This window comes from Condylostylus longicornis, unplaced genomic scaffold (assembly GCF_029603195.1).
Source record: "Condylostylus longicornis isolate FDR11 unplaced genomic scaffold, ASM2960319v2 ptg000018l, whole genome shotgun sequence".
NCBI classification, from domain to species: Eukaryota; Metazoa; Arthropoda; class Insecta; order Diptera; family Dolichopodidae; genus Condylostylus; species Condylostylus longicornis.
This window is the reverse complement of record NW_026577987.1, coordinates 8857714-8878261: the sequence shown is the minus strand read 5'-3', so window position 1 is coordinate 8878261 and position 20548 is coordinate 8857714.

Below are 20548 nucleotides of genomic sequence, written 5' to 3'. Positions count from 1 at the left end.
TAATTTTAAATTCTCGCCAACGAAAGAATTTAACTTTTTCAGTATCTGCTAATTAAGGTAAAAATAACGATTAACCAACGCCCCTAGTGAACGAAAATATCTGCAAAGTAATTTTTTATTTATGCAATATTTTTCTCATTTTTTTATATAACTCGTAAATGCTTGAATCGTTTGCAGAATTTTTCTGTGTATTGTGTTGAGGTGTCTATTATCGATTTTTACAGTAAATTAACTATATTTTGCTTTTCACTATTGTTTGCAAGAGAAAAAGAAACATTCTTTTAACTTTAATTAGTCAATAAACAATATTTGAAGAAAATCATAATTTTACAAAGCGAACTTTTGATAAAAATATTATTTTGTGGTTAAAAATCTACTCTTTATAACTTTTTAACTATATAGGAAGAAGGAGTAAAATTTACATAACGTCATTATGTAATTACTCAATTACTCTTCCTATTCATAATATATTTTTACATTATATATAATTCATTATTTTTACATAATACAAGTAAAGAATATGTTAAGTAAGAATACAGTATTAAAAAAGGAGTTTACTTTCAGTAAAATTATGTTTTAGACATACTTCACGTAAAATATACGAGTTAGGCACATATTTAAACAATATTTCAAAATACATATATAATTACGAATTTGATCTTTTCTTTCTCGAATAGTCGCATCACCTTAACATATGCAACTGATAGGCCTCAACACAAATAAATTTTTGATAAATTTATAGTAACCAATCAGATTAATTATTTCTCCGTTATTAAATTTTTGTTGCTGATGAAATGCTTCTTAAGCAAATTCAGAAACGCGTACTCACATGATGCTCAACAATAGTGTTTATTATTGACACAACACTAACAGAATATTGATGTTTAAATTCAATTTATTATCCTTTCACTATTTTGATTCTGGAAAAGTATTGCTTTTTGCATTATATTTGCTACTACCCAAATTTGTTAAGCGGCAACACAATACGTTATTTTTTAATTTTTAACTTAACAAATCTGCATAAAAATGACGTCACCTTGTTTTTTGAAGTAATATATATTATTTACATTCAAAATAATAGATAATTGACAAACAAACATACATATATACATAATTAATACTTCATATGTATTTAATTTTCAAAATACATAGTGAAAAATTAATTCGAAGTGAACTTAGCAAAAATTAAAGAAAATTTGGAAATTGATTTCTCTAAAGACTTCTCCAGTAAGTTTTGTTTTTATCTGAAACTTTAGTTTTTTAATTTTTTGTGTATCATCAAAAATCGTTTGTGTATTTTTTCTAAAGTATCTGAAGTTAGGCCAATGCTTTCTTTTTCAGTGTTTCTCATCTTAATATGTAAATACATATTTATTATTTACTATTCAGTCCCGCAATTGGATGATGTCATAATACCGGTTCATGTTCTATACGAACTCACACATGTATACGAACTCACACACTTACTTATCCAACTCATACTTTATATCATGAACAAACAATATGGGTATCTCTACAATGTATATGTTATATATGCAAGAATACATAATGCCTACTATATTTTATTTTGCAGGCTTGCAGTCCATTGCGGTAGTAAAGTTTAATATGAAAATTTTACTTCTATATATGAATGTGTGCATACATATAATATGTATGTATGATTATGAATATATTCGCATTTATATTTTCTTAATAAATACATACTTATGCATGTTTGTGTGAAAACAGTAAAATGTCCATTTTCACATCGCAATATAAATGCATATAAAAGTACATATGTGCAATATTATAACCTAATTATATTTACAAATTGCAATGACGTTGAATTAGTATTATTTTCCAAATATTATTTCTTCTGTTCTGTTTTACCAAAACCTACAATTTTAAACCATTTGCGAAATAATTTATAAGAAAAAAGGTTTTGTGTAGTCTTCAACGCAAATATTGAAATGAGGAAAATATACAGATTATGAGATGATAAGAGTTCGAAAAGACGGAAAACGCCGAATTTGTTTGTACTAAATGCATATGGATACGGTATGTAATTATGAAAGAAATAACTGCGTTTTTTAATGTTATTAATCTGCATAAAAATTCAATTTTTACTAGAAAATCTTAAAATTTAGCATTTTACAATTTCGATAGTGCAAAAGTAATTATATACATATGTACATACATACATATATTATGTAGTATATCGATTGTAGTATGTATAAATGTATCTAATATATATTTACGTGTGTGTGCGCAAAAGATATTATGTTATCCTTATCATAATATTACAAATTAATTTGAAAAAAGAAACTTTCACGCTTTTTTTTTGATTTTTTAATGTTTTAACAATATACTAACTTATTTTAAATTTTAACAATTAAATTTCGTTGTAAAATCTTTAAGGCCTTTATTTTTTCATCTCGTTTATTCAAATTTTTAGTCGAACAGAATTTTCTAACAAATATTCATCGTTTGTTCAAATTAATGTCGAATTGCGAAATAAAAACCAAATCAACACGCATCTATCAATATTTCATTATTTTACTCACCGAGTGAGAAAAAGGAATGAGTGTCATTATGTTCATATAATGCGGCTATAAATTTCAAGCTAGAATTTAAGAAGAAATAACTCTAATATTAATCCAACAATATAGAAATAACCATGAATTGCTATCCCTCCAATTTTGCATATATTAAGTTAAGGCCAAAAATTGATCGCTAAACACAATTGGTTGTTTAAAGCTATAGAACAGATCTCAGAGTAATAACTAAAAATGACGATCGATTTGTTAAAGTGAATTGAATTGATTGAAGTAATTGAATCTTTTTTGTATATATGTAGTTTAATTTCAATATTATCAAATACTTGCTATAGCTATTCAAATTAAAAGTTAGAACGTTGTCAAAAACCTAAATATCTTATTGTTGCATTTTGAAATGTAAGAAAGCCTAAATTTTATTACTAACTTACATATATGTACACATACAAACATACACATGTGTATGTACAATATTACAAATTAAAGTCAATAACTCAAAAACATAAAATAAAAAAATCGTTTTTCCTTTTCTTTTGTATAATATTGTTGCTGAATGCTGACACACAAATAATATTATTTTTTTAAATTAACAGAAATTAAAATGTGTATGCATGTACATACATACATATTTATACAAATTAAAAAATATAATTAAAGTATTAATTTTGTTTAAATAATCATATACACAATCATATAAATAATTTTATTATAATGTAAACTGGTTTTCCTTAATCTTTTTATTTGTATCTATGTATATCTTTTAATTCATTAATGCTGATACATACATATGTATGTATGTACATATGTGTGTAGAATGCCTCTGATTTCTTGTGTGTTTCTATTTTGGATACGTCCTACACTTCTTATTGCAAAGTGAGTGAATATAGTATTTATTATTCATACTCAATTAAAACGTATGTACATATGTATATCCAAGTTAGAATTAAGGTTTAAATAAAATTTATTAGACGAAATTCTACCACCGCAGCTTAAGTAAATACCTGCGTACATACATAAATAAGTATGAAAATATGTATTTTTCGATGGCATTTTTTATATAGCATCCACGCTCTTTCCAGTAACAAAAATGTACACTTATCTAATTGTTTATGTATGTTTTTTTTAAATATAGTACATTAGATATGTATGCATATCTACATACAGACATTCGAATTTAAGTCATAAATCCTGGGTTTTTAGTTAAGTCATTATTACTGACCGTATTGCATACAGTTAGTGTTAAACCTAAATAGACACACTATAAGGTAATCAAAATTAATGCATTGCTGCTACAGCATGCCGAAATTGAACTGCGGCGTTTTTTGTATAAAACATCAAAAACAGTTAAATTGTGTTTTTAATCATCACGCCACCATGAAGTATTAAGGCGGGTTATGCGATGGCCATGATACACATTGATTAATTTTGGGCTAGTTAAGGTGTGAAAAATTGACCTCCATTCTATGTGGATTGCCAATTTTACACTTTGGTTTATCTTAAGAAAATTTTAGCATGATATTTTTTTACAAATTGTACACATGCATTATAACTGCTGTTTCCAATACGAGGAACAACTTATAGTTTTAAACACTTTTAGTCCGGGTTAAATTTTGATTTTTGCATGTACATACATACATGTTTGCATAAATGTATGTATATAGAGGAAAAACAACAAATTTCTTTGCAACATAATATAAATGTACACGTATGTATATATTAATTTTGATTATGTTTAAATAATGAAAAGCAAATTTACCAGGAAAATTAGGGACTAAAGGCCGATTTTACTTTTTTGACCATATCTAGGAACCTATTTAATGCAATTTTTTGATATCTAATATTTGAGTTCTATTTTTCTTGGTATATATATGTATTCATTAAAAACCATCACAGAATATGCAATGTAATCTTTTAAAGAAGATTTTATAATCTTGTTCAAAATTATCTATAAAATGCACGACATGATCGGTTTATGTGCTTCTCACTTTCACATCAGAGCTTTTTTATAAGTGTGAATTTTTATGCCTTTGTAATTTATTAATTTTTAATTCTTTTAAGCTTTGATTTATTTCACATTACAAGATCATTTTAAATGTCTTAAATTCTGAATCTTTTTATATTCTTTTTCTTTTTATATATTACGTTTTCAAATTATAATATAATTGTGCAGTGAGTCATTCACCTGAATAATTTACCTTTTTAGGTCACTTTTGATTTGTGCTGGTTTTTTATATACGTGTATCTTTTTAATGTAAATTTAAATTTTGTTTTAAAAGGAAATTTGCTCATTTACTTATTTATTATATAAAAAGATGTTCAAGTGGTTATATTCACATTATGTACTTATGTGGGTATCATAATAGACTTGTTAGACGCCATCAATTATTACTTGCGTATAATAAGATATGGTATAAGAACGGTTTTTATTTTACATCTTACCATTGAGATAATATGTATGTATTTATTTTTTGCAATTCTGTAAAATGCGCAGATACCTACATATCTAATTTGAGAAATAAAATATTCAAAAAATTATTTTATACCTAGAGGAATATAATTCTAATGTAAACGCTCAAATAATTTAGATTTATTCCAGTTTCCATGAAGAAGTTACGCTTAAAAGTTACTTTAAAAATTAGCGAAAAACAGGTTTGGAATAACAGGTTTTTGAGATTTTTTTCAACAATATGACACTTTTTACAGTTTTTTACGATAGAAATTTCGACTTTATTGTGTTTAAAGAATCTAAAAATTGTCTTGGTTTGTGCAGAGTTTACCGTTAACGCAATCTGGTTTTCTTACGAATATATATTATAATAATACTGTATGTTCTCGGAACTTATGTCAGGGGCTTGGTTCTAATAGTATCAATTTTCTGAGAGCTCGTCAAACAAACGTTTTAAAGCTATCTGAGACCTACATATCCTCGTTTTACAGTACTCAATTATAGCAGAAAAAAAGACTATAAAGAGCCAATGTTGAGCCAACAAAACCGCCAATGTTAAAATTTTCTAGAACCCTCCACACGTTGCTACTTCGAATAGAATCTTCGGTGTAGAATAGAAGAGAATAAATATTAGAATGAATAATTTAAGTAGACATGTGAAGTAGAAAAATAACTTTTCAATTGAAAATAAATAAAAGTTTTCTCTGTTTAAAATTCTATTAATAATTTGTTTTGATGAAGAGAATTAGAACAGGTTTGCTAAAATCAAATTTTTTATAAGCAAACTTTACGATTATTCTTCAGAAATATTATTATTAACAAAAAAATCTAAAAAAGCCGGTTATATACTTACATACACTCATGCATATATATGTGCATGTTTAAAGAGTATAATAATGAGCAATACAACGGTGCCCAAACATTTATTTTTATAATTTTATTTTTTTTAGAGTTGCTTTTAAAACAAAAGTTATGTACATGCATATAGGCTATTATTAATTTATTTTCTTAAAAAATTATTTTACCAAATACATACTATCTTAATATCGTTTTAAAAATTTTAAAAATTCTGTAGTTTTAATCAATACTGTATAGCGATTTGTTGTCATGAACTAATTTACTGCCAAAAACAAAACTTTCTGTGTATTTTATAACGTCATCATATGAGTTGAGCTGTCATTGTGTAGGTATACTTAAAAGGTTATTTTAATTTAGGTGTTTTATTATTGATTTTGTTTTACTTAATCTTAATTATTTATTATTTTTAAATGTCCAAGAAATATTAATCGAGACTTCTTTGAGTAATCATTAATTTGTGTGGCCACCATACTTGGTTTCAAAATACGTAATATGTGCATATACATACATATGTATATTTTGTACAAATACATACAATGCACGGCTCTAGAAAAATTGATCGATCGGTAAATTGATCGCCAATTAGTGGGAATTGAACTACCAACAATTGAATTACATACTAGGAAATTGATCGTCAGAAAATTTACCGTCAAGTAATTAAATCCTAATTGAAGACTACAAAAAAATTTCGTTCTATATGTAAAAATTTCGTAAGTTCTATATGTATAGTTTTGGAAATTTTCTTCTTATATGGGAGGCATTTGTTTAACAGTTGCATATCAAGATCGGCCGCATATCAGTGGCATATTCCAAAAAAAGGAAATATTTGCAAGGAAATTTACGTGTATTTTTATAACTTTTCTGTCATGACACCAAATATACGCAAGCTATAAAATTTTCAATCGCATTTGATTTGGTTGAACGAAGCTCAGATTCGAATTTTTAGTTCAGGACTAAAGTTTTTCAAACAGTTTGTAGCCAGATAAAATAGATTTATCATTACCTAATGAATACCTTGAACAACAATCGGCGATTCGTATTACTTTAAAATGAAACTACTTACATATACATACATATGCTATGTGTTTCACGAATTTTAAAACATTTTCGACAATTTTCAATGCATTGTTAACATTATAAAAACTTATTATTAAAGAATGACGGTTGGACCTGCAAAATTATTCGAAAACTTTTTTTAATCTCAAATAAAAGATTAATGGAATTTAGACTATTAGTGTTAAAGAAATATTGAATCAGCGTAGGCTAAAAATACTGTATTTTATGCTTTCACAAGTCAAAACTAAAAGATTTAGAGTTTTATTCAACCGTATTTTATTTTTCAACTTTCCGTATTTGACAAAATATTAAGACTGATAAAATAAATTGTGAACACGAACTCACATTATCTAAACTAGATTTTTTGGTAAATTCTATCTGTAACCAAAAATGGAGTTAGATATGTTAGTTTATTGTAGTTTTAGAGCGTTATTAGTAGAAGAAATTATTTTTGAAAGAAAAATTCAGTTTAATAAAATAGAACATCTATTTGAATATAAGTATGTACATAAGTAATGCATAATTTTTCACAAAAGTCTTCTAAATTTTAACCGAACCGAATTTAATGACAATTTATATCCGAGTTCAATGTCAGCGAGTGGACTTTTACTATGGGCCCATTTTATATATCTAGCCATATTTAAGTATTTTATATTATTAGAAACGATTTAATTCCGAAGCAATACGCCATAAGCAAAAGCGTTTTTTTGAAATTTGTATAAGAAGAACCTTGAAAATCTAACAAAACCACTTATGAATTATTTCAAGTTTCGTTCTTATCCTGACTTTATGGAATAATAATTATGATATAAATTGGTTATTTACATATAAATGATAATAATAAAAGAAGTAATTATTTTAGTAAGTACCTTACATATTTTCAGTTCGTGAAGAAAAAAAGATTTTGTCCCAGTTTATTGGACTACATTCAATACACACACATGTGCAATTAAACATAGGTTATATTAATTATGTGAAATAATTAATAAAAAACAATACAATGTTCCAATTTTTCCATAATTTGTTTTCAACTAAAAATTAAATAACAAAATGGCCAATTTTCCAATTAACCATGAAAAATTTAAATTCCTAAAATGGATTTTTGTGGGAAAAAAACAAAAAGTTAAAGGTTGTTATTTCACGTACATAGTTATTTGAAATACTATATAGCCGCCTCCGTATCAATCTTACTTTTGGTTTTACAATCAATTTTAAAAAAAATTGTGTTTGTGCCTCACGTCATGACAAGAATAAGACTTTTGAGGTATAAGTAGTTTTTTCTTATTGTGGTAGTAACAATTATTTATGTATTTTCATGGAAATGGCATTTCTTAAGTAAAATTTTTTGCCAAAATGATATTAAATAATTATTTGACTTAATATTTTTGGAAATTAAGAATATTTTAACATCTTAAGAAAACTTCCAATACCTAATGAGTATTGAATACTAATTTTTAAGAAAATTTTGAAAATTTTATTTCAATTTATAATAAAAATTTGGATAAGTATTGTAATTTTTGACGTAATCATATCAATTTTAAATTTTCTAAAATCTTCTATTATTTAAAAAAATTATATAACCAAAATATTTTAAAATTTAGAATAAAAAATGGAATGCCTTTGTTGAAAGAAATTCACCTTAAGAAAAAAAAATCAATAAGTAATTTTACAGAATAAGGTAATAAATTAAATTAAAATTATGTTTTGTTAAATCTAACTCCTCCGTTCCAGTAAAGACGTTCAAAAGCTTTATAATTCTAATTTTCAATTCTTCATTTCTTTTATTTAAATATTTTTCCTTATTTAATTTGAAACATATAATTTGCGATACTATCAATATTAAATGATCCGGAAAATATTTTTGTTTTACTTTGCTCTTTACAATTAATTTTGGCCAGACTGAATGAAAAAGAGCAACGTTTTTGAAATATCTAAATGTTCATACGAGTATATTTATGTTTTCATAAAAACAAAAAAAAAATTATACTGTTTTATAGTTACCAACCGAGAGAATCTCTACAAATAGGTTTTATTCAGAATGAACTGGCGCCAGAGCTTATAATTTGTAATTTATATACATTTAAACCATAAAATATGTAAGAAAAGTACTTATGTATGTGTGTTTGATTGTCTAAGACAAAGTGCATTTTCCAATCAATAAATAAATAATTCACAATAAAAACTATATATATTTTATTTCAGTTCTTCACATATAGTTGAATGAGACGTGCCGCCGATGTGTCATATTTTAAGTCTGCAGTTAATCAATTTTTTACAAAAAGCTTAATGAAATCAATTTTTGCAAAACTCATTTCACTTTTATCCAACAAGAAACTGTAATTTAAGACTGACATGTTTTGTTTAGAATTGTTGTCAGTCGTTGATCTATACAACTATCGCAAACATTATTGCTGTTGCATTTGTGAGATAATGGTCCAATTATTGTTTAAAAAGCTTCCATAAGCCAATATAGGTGGTGTTTATAGTTTCATTTTTCACATATTCACAACAACGCATTGAATAAACACAACGCATTGAATAGACATCGTTCTACTTTAAATCTTATGTTTTGTAACAAATCTTCTCGTATTTGTACAAATATGTACATACATATATTCATTGTTCACCAACACATAGAAGTAAATATTCTAAATTAATGAAATATTCTTATATGACAATATGCATAATTGCAATTAAGTAAAAAATTAAGTTTGTGCGCATATATGTATGTGCATAGAAAAATAATTACGTGTATTTTTATAGGCAATAGGTATTTAGAACAAGCGTCTTCCTACCTTAAAAAAGTAAATAAATAATATTAAATAAAACAATAACATAAAAGTTATTGGGTTTGTATGAAATTTGTGCGTTCATGAGTTTCGTACTGTTGGCTTAAAATAAAGAATTTTTGGAAAAAAAAAAACTTTTGCTCCTCAGAGTTTATTAATTTGAAGAAAAATTGAAAAGTTTATTGAAAATCGTCGCTGTTTTTCTTTATATATGGTTCAATGTGTAAATGCCCTATAGTAAAGGTTAAGTAGCTGGAACTCAATCTAGTGCAAAAATATATCATTGCATCCATTAAAACAACTTTTGTCTAATTTACCAAAAAAACATATAGAACTGAGAATGCTAGAGCACACAGTACAAATCAACAAGACAAAAATTCCTTCTTTATTGTAAGAAGAAGCGTATAAGTTGTAAATGTATGCAGTATGCTGCACAAGTCACAACACGTATGTATGTATAATAATGCACAAATTTTTTGTAAATTTATTTCATTATATAAAATATAATTTTAATAATAATATTTTTCAGTCATAGAAAACAAACTCTAGAAGGTGCCACACCTTTTAAATTCAGAACTAAAATGATCTTATATTATCTATGTATTTTATAGAAAATTGATATTTGAAAATGTCTACAAATGAATGTTGTATATGAATAGTTAAATGAATATTGGAAATTCAGACATCATCGCTTGTTTAATAACATAATAAAGATTTGGACATTCGAATTGAATCCTCCCTCTTGTTTGACTCGGACCGAAACTCTCTTTCCATATAGTATACAATTTAAAACAATTTTAGACTTATCAATAAATAAAAAAATTTTGAAAATGGGAGATTAAAGTTATGTAATATTAGTTCAACGTATACCATGACCAATATACCTAAGCAAATTTTCAACTATAAATCTTTCTTTTTTATCAGAAAGATTTAATTGGATATTTTGCATAAAATCAAAAAAAGTTCGATCTAATATCTACTAAGCATCTTTTACACCAATAGACGTTCCTCATATTCATCATTAGTCTAATCGAAAGCCAGTGTTAATGATCTTAATAGCCTTCGCAATTCAATTCGTTTAAGTTAAGAAAAATTAAAAAATGAAAGCTTATTTGTATAAGAAAGGTAAATTTGCAGATATCACCAAAAGGTTCTAATTAACCACAAAACAGTACTACAACAAATTCAAAAATTCTAGCTAAGTTTTCTTATTGCTTATTATAGTTTATTTTATTTAATGTTCTTTACAGACACACAAAAACAAAAACGCTTTAAATTTTGAATTCCTCATCATCACGATATAGAAAGTGCTAAAATTATTTAAGATCTTAGTCTATGAAAATATAGAATCACAAGGATTATCTTAATTTATTTAAAATGATTTATGCTTTAAATTTGTTTTAAACAACAAATTATAAACAAAAAAATCTGATGTGGTCAGCACATAACCGACCGCATTGTGTATTGTCTAGTTAAATGAAAGTGTTACAGAATAATATAAAAATGTCTGTTAAATACTTCTTTCCAATTTTTAGGACATTAGTAAGCTTATAGTTAACATACTTAGAAAAATGTAAATTTGGCTCTTAGTAGAGTTTCGCTTTGTGCTACCCGAATTCCCTGAAATGCTCGCCAGTTAGTTTGGGTAACAACCAGAACTCAAATATCAAATTTCAAGAAATTCCATCAATTTGTTCTGTGGATATGGTGAAAAATGTAAAATCGGCCCGCAAATCAGTTCTCGAGTCCTGATCTTTCCAAAAAAGTTATATGTTCATTGCTTTAATATGAGGAATTCATATATTAAATTTCAATGAAATTGGTTGATTATTTCTCTTTATACACACAAAAGTGTATGTTTGGCCCGTAGTAAACGTCTAGTTGCCGATGCCTGATCTTTCCAAAAAATTTACATGTTCATTGTTTTAATACGGGGAATTCATATATTAAATTTCAATGAAATCGGTTGATTATTTCTCTTTATATACACAAAAATGTATATTTGGCCCGTAGTAAACGCCCAGTTGCTGATGCCTGATTTCTTCCAAAAATTAGGAATTTTTGCGTATGATCGAGCAAAGCTTATATATGAAATTTCAAGTAAATCTGTTGAATACTTTCTTCAAAATGGTGAAATATGTAAAATCGGCCCTCAAATCCGTTTTCGAGCCCTGATCTTTCCAAAAAATTTATATGTTCATTGTTTTAATACAAGGAGTTCATATATTAAATTTCAATGAAATTGGTTGATTATTTCTCTTTATATACACAAAAATGTATATTTGGCCCGTAGTAAACGTCTAGTTGCCGATGCCTGATTTCTTCCAAAACATACGAATTTTTGCGGACGGTCGAGCTGAGCTTATATATAAAATTTCAAGTAAATCGGTTGAATATTTTCTTCAAAATGTTCAAAAATGTAAAACAGGCCCGCTAAAAAGTGCAGTTCCCGAGGCCTGATATATACCAAAAGTTGATCGATCCGTGCCATGGTGGAAACAAACTTACATATAAAATTTCATCAAAATCGGTTCAGCCGAACTTGAGATACACGCGTGCACACACAGACCGACAGACGGACAGACCGACAGACCGACAGACCGACAGACCGACAGGTTGCTAAAAATAGTTTATTTACACTTCCCTACTATGGAGAAGTACGTTCCCACCGAAAACTCGATATGCAAAATTTGTTGCCATCACATAACCTACCTATTGTTTACACAATACGGTCGGTAAAAATTAATAAGTCGCGGCAACCGAAAATTCATTAAAAATCATAAATTTTAATTAAAAGAAGTATTACGCAATCCTTATAGCAAATCATTATTTGCCACCTATACAACGTTATACATGACAATGCACCGTTGATTTTTATTTCATTTTCATTTTACATACATACAAACATTTTATTGAGAATACAATAACAAAAGCCGGACTACACTAATAATAATAATAAAAATAATAATAATAATATTTACAACTTTCCATATATGTACAATTTACTGTAGAATAATCTATAGGCATGATATTATTTAAAGTGGAGGCGGTTCAAAACTTCCTGCTATGATTGTCATATGATTTCAATTTTTTCGGTTTTTTTTTTTCTCTATTACCAAGTCTATTAATAATAGCCACAAAATGAAATTTATAAATATTAATTCAAAAGCTATAATAATGTTATGGCATGGTTCATTGTATTTCAAAAATTTATACTATAGATTTAGACTGTACATTTTTAACACATATGTAGCTATTAATGGTAAAATATAATCGGTAATAGAAAAGAAATGATAAATAATTATGACAATTGAAAACTTATGACTTAAATGGAATTTTTTAGCCTCCAAATTTGCTAAAAATTAATTTTTAAGATTAAAATTTAATATTATGGTAATAAAGAAAAATAATACAAGTCGACTTTGCACAAAATTAAGATGTTACTGCATTTAAATTCCTCATATTTAAATTAATAATCTAACAAAATTTGATTCAATTCTGAACATTTTAAAAGGTCGAATCAAATTGAGAAAAGCAATTGAGCTTTCATAGGTATTTTTCTAAGGAAATTTAGTTAAAAAAATTTCAATATAGGTTGATTACATACTTTCAAAAATTAAAGGTAATAAAGTTGGATCAAACCAATGGTTTGTATTGTAGCACCAAGTGAACACCAAGCTTTTGAAAACAGTGTTTGTATATCTACTAGAACTATTTTCATTCACACACGAAACTATTTCAAGGATTGCACATATTTAGGATGAACAATTTATGTAGTCTTTGAAATAAAACAAAAATAAATTTAAAGAGGGCTTAACATACTGCTCGATTTTAAGCTTTAATTGCTTGAGTTAAAAAAATAATTGTATTTTTTAATGGCATGGAATTTACCGTTAACTTTCTACTTTTATAGAGTGTGCCAAAAATTCGAATTTTACAAATTTCGAGAGACGAATTTTCTTCTAACGAAATGAACTATTTCTAGTGTCTTAAAGCTGTTAAAATTTCAGACTTTTACAATCTGTGGTTTTGGAGGAAACGACATGAAAAATTTGGAAAAAACTGATTTTAGATTACAGACGGACGGGCAGAGTGAAACTAATAAGTACTATTTTCAAAAATTTTTTGGAAAAGTGGTAAAAAATTAAGAATAGTTAAAAAAATTTTAACATCAAATGTGCAAATTCGGTTTTAGTTCCACTTCTTCATATATTTTCAGAAATTACTTAAAATTTTTAAACGTAATTTAGTCAAAATTGTAAATTTTGACTTGAGCCTTTTTGCCACATTAATACTGAGTTTTAAAGTGAAGTTGTAATATTAATTCAATAATACCTTTTTACTATCATTAATACTATTTTATTATTTATATCGGTTTTGAATTTAACATGTTAAAAAGTGTATCGAACCTAAATACGCCGAAATGCAAGGAAACGAGAACTTTGATTTGAGTCATATTTTCTAATTTTTAAATGTACTTACATTGTTTTTATAATTTTAAGCTGCCTTATAATTTTGGATATCCTGGGTTATATACGTTTTTTCTTCGGACCCCTGGTGTTTCCAAAAAATTTTGCTATTATTTTAGTTTTCACCATATGCTTTTTTGAAAAATTTAAATGTGAAATTGAAGTTTCCGCAGCACATTTAGCAAAAAGTTGCGGCAGTTACGTTCGAATTAAAAAAATATATTATAATTATAATAGGATAGTAGCATTGGTAAACTCGATTGATACCCGACTTTCGAATTTACAACTATTGCAACTTAACGTAAGCATTGTAAGAATAACTAAAGCGACACACGATTCCCTCGTTTGCTTTTATGAATACACAACTAAAAGAGATAAACGAGGAGCGGAATATCACACTGTAAAATTATAATTTTGTTCAACGCTATGAGAAAAATTTTTTATATTTAAGCTACAATATACCAGATTAGCATCATTTCCCTTTCAAAATTGAAAAATTATTCAAAATTTATTTTTCTTCTCGAATAATAAATCGAAAACAAAAAAGTTAACAATTTTACATGCTAAAAAGTTTTAATATAGTTTTGCTTTATGTATGTATTCCTCGGATAAGCAAACTCCCACGAATAAATTAATCAAAAAGGTATAAAAACATCTTCACTTTCTTTAAAATATTTCATTTATTTCAAATTAAATTCAAATTTCTTGTTATTAATTATTTCCCTATTAAGTCGAAATTTAAAACTCGGTATACTCGTAGCTATTAGATTGTTTCTACAATGTTTTGGGTAGTCAACATAAAAATTAAAAGCTTTTGTTTATTTATAGGTTCAATTGTACTTCTTTTAATTGAAAAAAGTATTTTGATTGCAATAAATTTCGTGTTTTAAATTTTCAAAAAGAGAAATTCAGATCTAGGTATCGGGCTGACGATTCCTAAGACTATCAATAATCAATAGATTTTCTTCGACGTTCGTTCTTGTATGTCATCTGTACAGTGAAGATACAATTTTGGTTTCGATTTCTCTAAATAACTAACTGGCTCGTTCTATTGCTATTCAAACTTTTTGATCACAATAATAGATTTGCCTGAAAAATCATATATGAATAGCTTTGTTTACTGACTTTTTGTATTCCTAAAAATATTTTGATAATGCACCAATCATAAGTTTTCACAAAATTCATAATAAGTTTTCACAAAACATTTTCATCTTTCCCTTCTAATTAGTGATGAGGTTTGTAAATAAAAGGTGAACGTTTGGATTGCATGTACTATATGCTAAAGCGTTAGTCATTGTTATGAGTTGTTGAAGAGTGAAAATTTAGAGAGAGAGTGGTTAAAAAGAAGGTTAAATATATTTTTAATTTTAAAAATGATTGACGAATGTTACAGCGTTTTGATCAAAAACAAGACAAATCCAATATTGTATACACACACACAAACATATTTTATACTCAAGAAATTGCGATAGAAAAATAATTTAATATAAAAGAAAAAAAAAACCATCACAATTTAATTTTTTATGTTTCCTCTTCTTAGGTTTTTGGGTGTGTGTTCCGTGATAATTCGAAAAGCATGAGGCTTTTTAAAATTTTGCTATAATAATGATGACAAAGTACAATAAAATAAAATGCAATGTTAGCTTAAAACATAAATGGCAGAAAAAATGTATAGGTAATTGAGAAAAAAATGTAAGAACTGTTATATGTAGATTAACATTGTTTTTATAATGAATTTATTATTCCACAATAATGTCACATATTCATGTCTATTATGTCATAAAAAGTGTGTGACTTTAATATAAATTTTACCCACACAAAAAAGTAAGTAGACACAAAACATAGACATAGAATATCTATGCATTTGCATTATAAAAAATTTTTGCATGGACAATTGACTTCTAGTTGTCGATAATTGTCGATATTATTTCTAGAGTCGATAGTTTGTTGTAAAGCTTGATTGCAAAAAATTATATTTTTAGTACCTTTGTTAACATTTTAAAACCAATATCTTTTGGAAAAAAAAAATACCCTTATAGTATATAAATTAGTACTTTGAATACCCTTATAGTATATAAATTAGTATAGTTTATAGTATCATAATTTAGTATGACTTTGAACACATAGAAAACTAGATGGGTAAAGTATAAGAATATATGCTAATAGCAAGAAAAATTGTTATAACAAAATATTCACTTAGAAAGTTTTTGCTTTTTTTTTATCTTCTGATACACGGAAAGTTAGAAAAGCTTTGGCCTGCTGTGGTCATTTAGTAAAACATTTTTTTCTTAATTTTCATTACACATTTGAATCTTTGAATTAGGAATATTTTTCAAAAAAAAATTTTCCCTTTCCATTGATCTTTGAATATCAAATTTAATTTTCCACGAGAATAGATTAAGTTAATCGTGCCAGCTCTTTATTATTAATGAACCTTTTCTAATAAGACAACTTACAAAAGTACTTGTTAGCTGTTATAAACATTTTCATGGTTTCCCTAATTCTTTTATAGACTACCCCTTTCAGAAAAGCCAACTTTAAGCTCCAAGAGAAATAAGGAAAATTTTCTTAATGTTTTTTGTTCGTCTGAATTCTATCACACTGCTTCGGAAGTAGCATAGAGTCTCACCTTGTATTTACATACCATGTCTGACATTTACTTCTTAAAATTGCAAAATTATAGTGGTAATTTTACAAATACTTTTTGAACATACATTATAATCGCACTAGGGGTATTAAAGATATTTAATTAAGCTAAATTTTACGGTTTTGAAAGATGGTTGGAAAAATCTTATTTAAACCTAATTATTACCCTTCAAAAATATGCTTTTTAATATTATGCAATTTAATTTTTATTTAACTTGAAATTATTTTTCAATATTTTTATCCCAAGTTTATGCAATTTCTCATTCGATCAAGTTTTTTCTTCAATCGTTATTAATTCTTGCATAAGTTCAGGAGTATATTTTATTTATTTTTTCAGATAGTTGATTAATTAATTCTTGTACAAATAAAATTTTATTACAATATTCAATATTGAGAATTATTATTGTTCTGAATTGGTTAATCTTTAAATACGTAAAATATCGGTGAAGATGCTTAAATATTTAGCTTTTATGATTTAAGAAGAACACTGAATAATTTAAAATTTGCACCTAATAAATCAAAATTTTGTATTTATTATATTGATTTATTCATTATTTATTATTTATATATTCATTTTAAAAATCAGTCTAACACAAAAACTATTGCGGGATTTCTTCTATTTTTACGAAATTTTATTAGAAAGAAAAAAAAAAACAATTTAAAACTTTTTGAAAATGTTGGAAATTACCAGTTCTGTCCAGCTTTTTAAGGCAATTTTTACTTGTCAAATAGCATCCATATAAACAATGTTTGATGCTTAAACGTCATAGTTTTAATTTAAAATTTTTATTTAAAAATAAAATCATAATTTCGATTCTTCATACATTTTGACGAGTTTTGACCCAGTTCGAAACGATAATTATTAATAATTTGTATCACTCATTTAAATAATTTCTTTACTGAAAAACTACCTTTAATCATTTTACCAACGAATACTATAATAGTTAAAAATTATTACACTTCGACAGTTAAATTATTTCTTACACTTCGACAGAACCAGACATAATCTCAAAACGCAAAGGTTCTAGGTTTTAAATACATATAATAAATCTCATTTTTCTGAAATTTTCAATTTCACTATAAGTAAGACGGTAAAATCGGTGTTGTAAACCATCGTTTTGTTGTGGAAAATTCGCCCATTTTTAAGATTATAGAACTTAACCTTAATTATTAATAAAAAACTGCTTTCTAGCGAATTCCGAAAAGGTTTTGTGAAGAATTAATTGTGAAAATTTCAGTAGAGTCGACCTTTATGTAACGTAATTTATAAACATCAATTAAGGAGATTTGCATATATGGAAAATTCTTATCTTTCCGGAAGCACAATATGCGCTGTAGTAAAACTTTGTGTGAAAGTATTGCGTAGTACAAAGTAAGGTTTATATATTGTAATAGTACAAGTAAATAAAATTCAATCAATTTTATGTAAAATTCAGTCAATTAAAGATATTTAATTATGCATCTATTTACTTAAATATTTTAGTATACACCAATATTTACTTTGTAAAGAATCTCAATAACGCGTAATGTAATTAAATACTTATGCAGAAAAATTAACGAGGCAATAAAATATTTTTTTTGGATTTGAAATTCTTTTATTTGTTTAAGAACTCATTATTAATGTAAATGTTTGTTAAAATATTTTTCAAATGACAAATTTCTTAATAACTATTTATTTATTAGACAGAAATAAATTAAGAACTTTGGTAATTTTGTTTATTTTATCATTCAGTGACGAGGAAGGCCGCATGTATTTGTGACTAGGAAAATTTTCATTTACATAAAATTTGAAAAATAAACAACCAATACGAAAATATACGATGAAGTCAATAATCAATCATTATAGTGTATTCTAAATTACAATTAATTATTTTAAGCTTAAACTAGCCAGGTGCGTAATTGAATCGACCTTTCTTGGTTTAATATTGAAATAAAATCGGTGGTCTTCGTTCGTTTAAATTAATTTATAGTAATAAAATTTTTTTTTATTTAAAAAAATTTTAATGTCTGTTAGGGAGTCGGACGGAAAGACATGATTCGAAAAAGGTATTCCTGGATTTAAAAAACCTAAATATATTTAAAAAAGTGGAAAAGTCCAGAACCTCACTTCCGCTTAAAAGTAAAGATCCCAAAAAAATGATGCTGCTCTTTGGAATATCAATTAATCGGGGAGTAAATTTTTTCGAGTTCCAATTTCCAAAAAAAGGACTGTATTACGGAGCCTTAAGTGCATTAATTGTATATTTCTTTTATGAAGTTCTGTGGAACATGAGAGAGATTTGAACGTATAGGGTTCAAAACCTAACATCGAATGGAGTTGGCGCATAATATTTCAGAAAAATATTTTGAAAATTATACCATATTAGAGGTGTTAACTATGAAATTTCCAAACACCTATTAATTTTCTCATTCATTGAATTAAATTTCCAAAAAAAAAGAAACCGAAAATTAGTTTTTTGAATACACAAATTTAAAAAGTTCATTGATTATTGTGTTATATAAAATATGATACCAAATATTAGATTCGTTTTGCCCCAGCAGTTATCGGTTAATCTAATTTACAAAGAAACCCTTAGCATTAGTTTTGATTAATACCAGTACAATCGATATTGTAATAGAGAACAAAATAACGTTTATTTGAATTCGTGTCACTTGATTATATTCACATTAATCGCAATAAGAGTGATCGCAATAAGTCTTTCTATTGGCAAAAAAAATAAACTTTCAATCCATCCTAAAATTGTCAATCGTATCATATTATCTACTAAAATATTTACAATCTACTAAAAATATTTTTAATCGTATAATAATTACCAGAAATATAAAAATAGAAAAATTGAATTGCCTGTGAATGAATGCATAACTCTAAATACTAGAATTATGATCTGTTATCATTAACTATAATTATTTTCGAGATAATTACTCTGATTAAACTTGTGATGTTTTATCTAAAAATAATATAATTTGTGGCAAAAGCAAAGTCACTCAACAGTATAAACTGCAATTAATAACAGCAATGTATTTTTATACTAACCGCATTGAATATAATAAGGCAGAGGTATTGGAATATCATCCAATTTTCTATGTCGAGTTTTCAACGAAAATGCATTTTCAGATGCTGGGAAAACTAAAATGAAGTTTTTTAAGAAAATATGTCTGTCTGTGCTCTCACGTATCTTAAGGTTAAGGCTGAACGGATTTTTCATGAAAACTTGTGTCTGAATTTGTTTTGATTGATAAAATGAATTCATCAAATTTGCGAAACTTAATAATTGAACTGATGCTAGGGATAAATCTTATTTTTTTGTTTATGAAGAAGTAAATAATTGACTACAATATTTTTATATTAGAAATTGAACCAATGAACTGATAAACTTTTCGACAATATCAGGGTTCGGAAACTAAACTTTCACAAGTTTACAGATTTTATTATATTTTATAACATTTAAAGGAATGAATTAAAGAAATTTCTTAAAATTTAATATTTAAATTTTGTTGATTAAGAATCTAACTGATTAGGTTCCAGAAAATGATCTCCTAAGAACAAAATTAACATTTCTGAAGATTAGTTAAATAAAAAATTAGGTACTAGCTTTTTTTGAATTTTATTTAATAAATTTCCATAACCTTGTACTTTTGTTAAACTTACAAAAGGAAATTAACTGGAAATTACTTAGAAAATACACGCAATCGGTTGGTTATGTATTGAACTGTTTATCTGAGAATGAGTGTTTTTTTTAAGTAAAATTT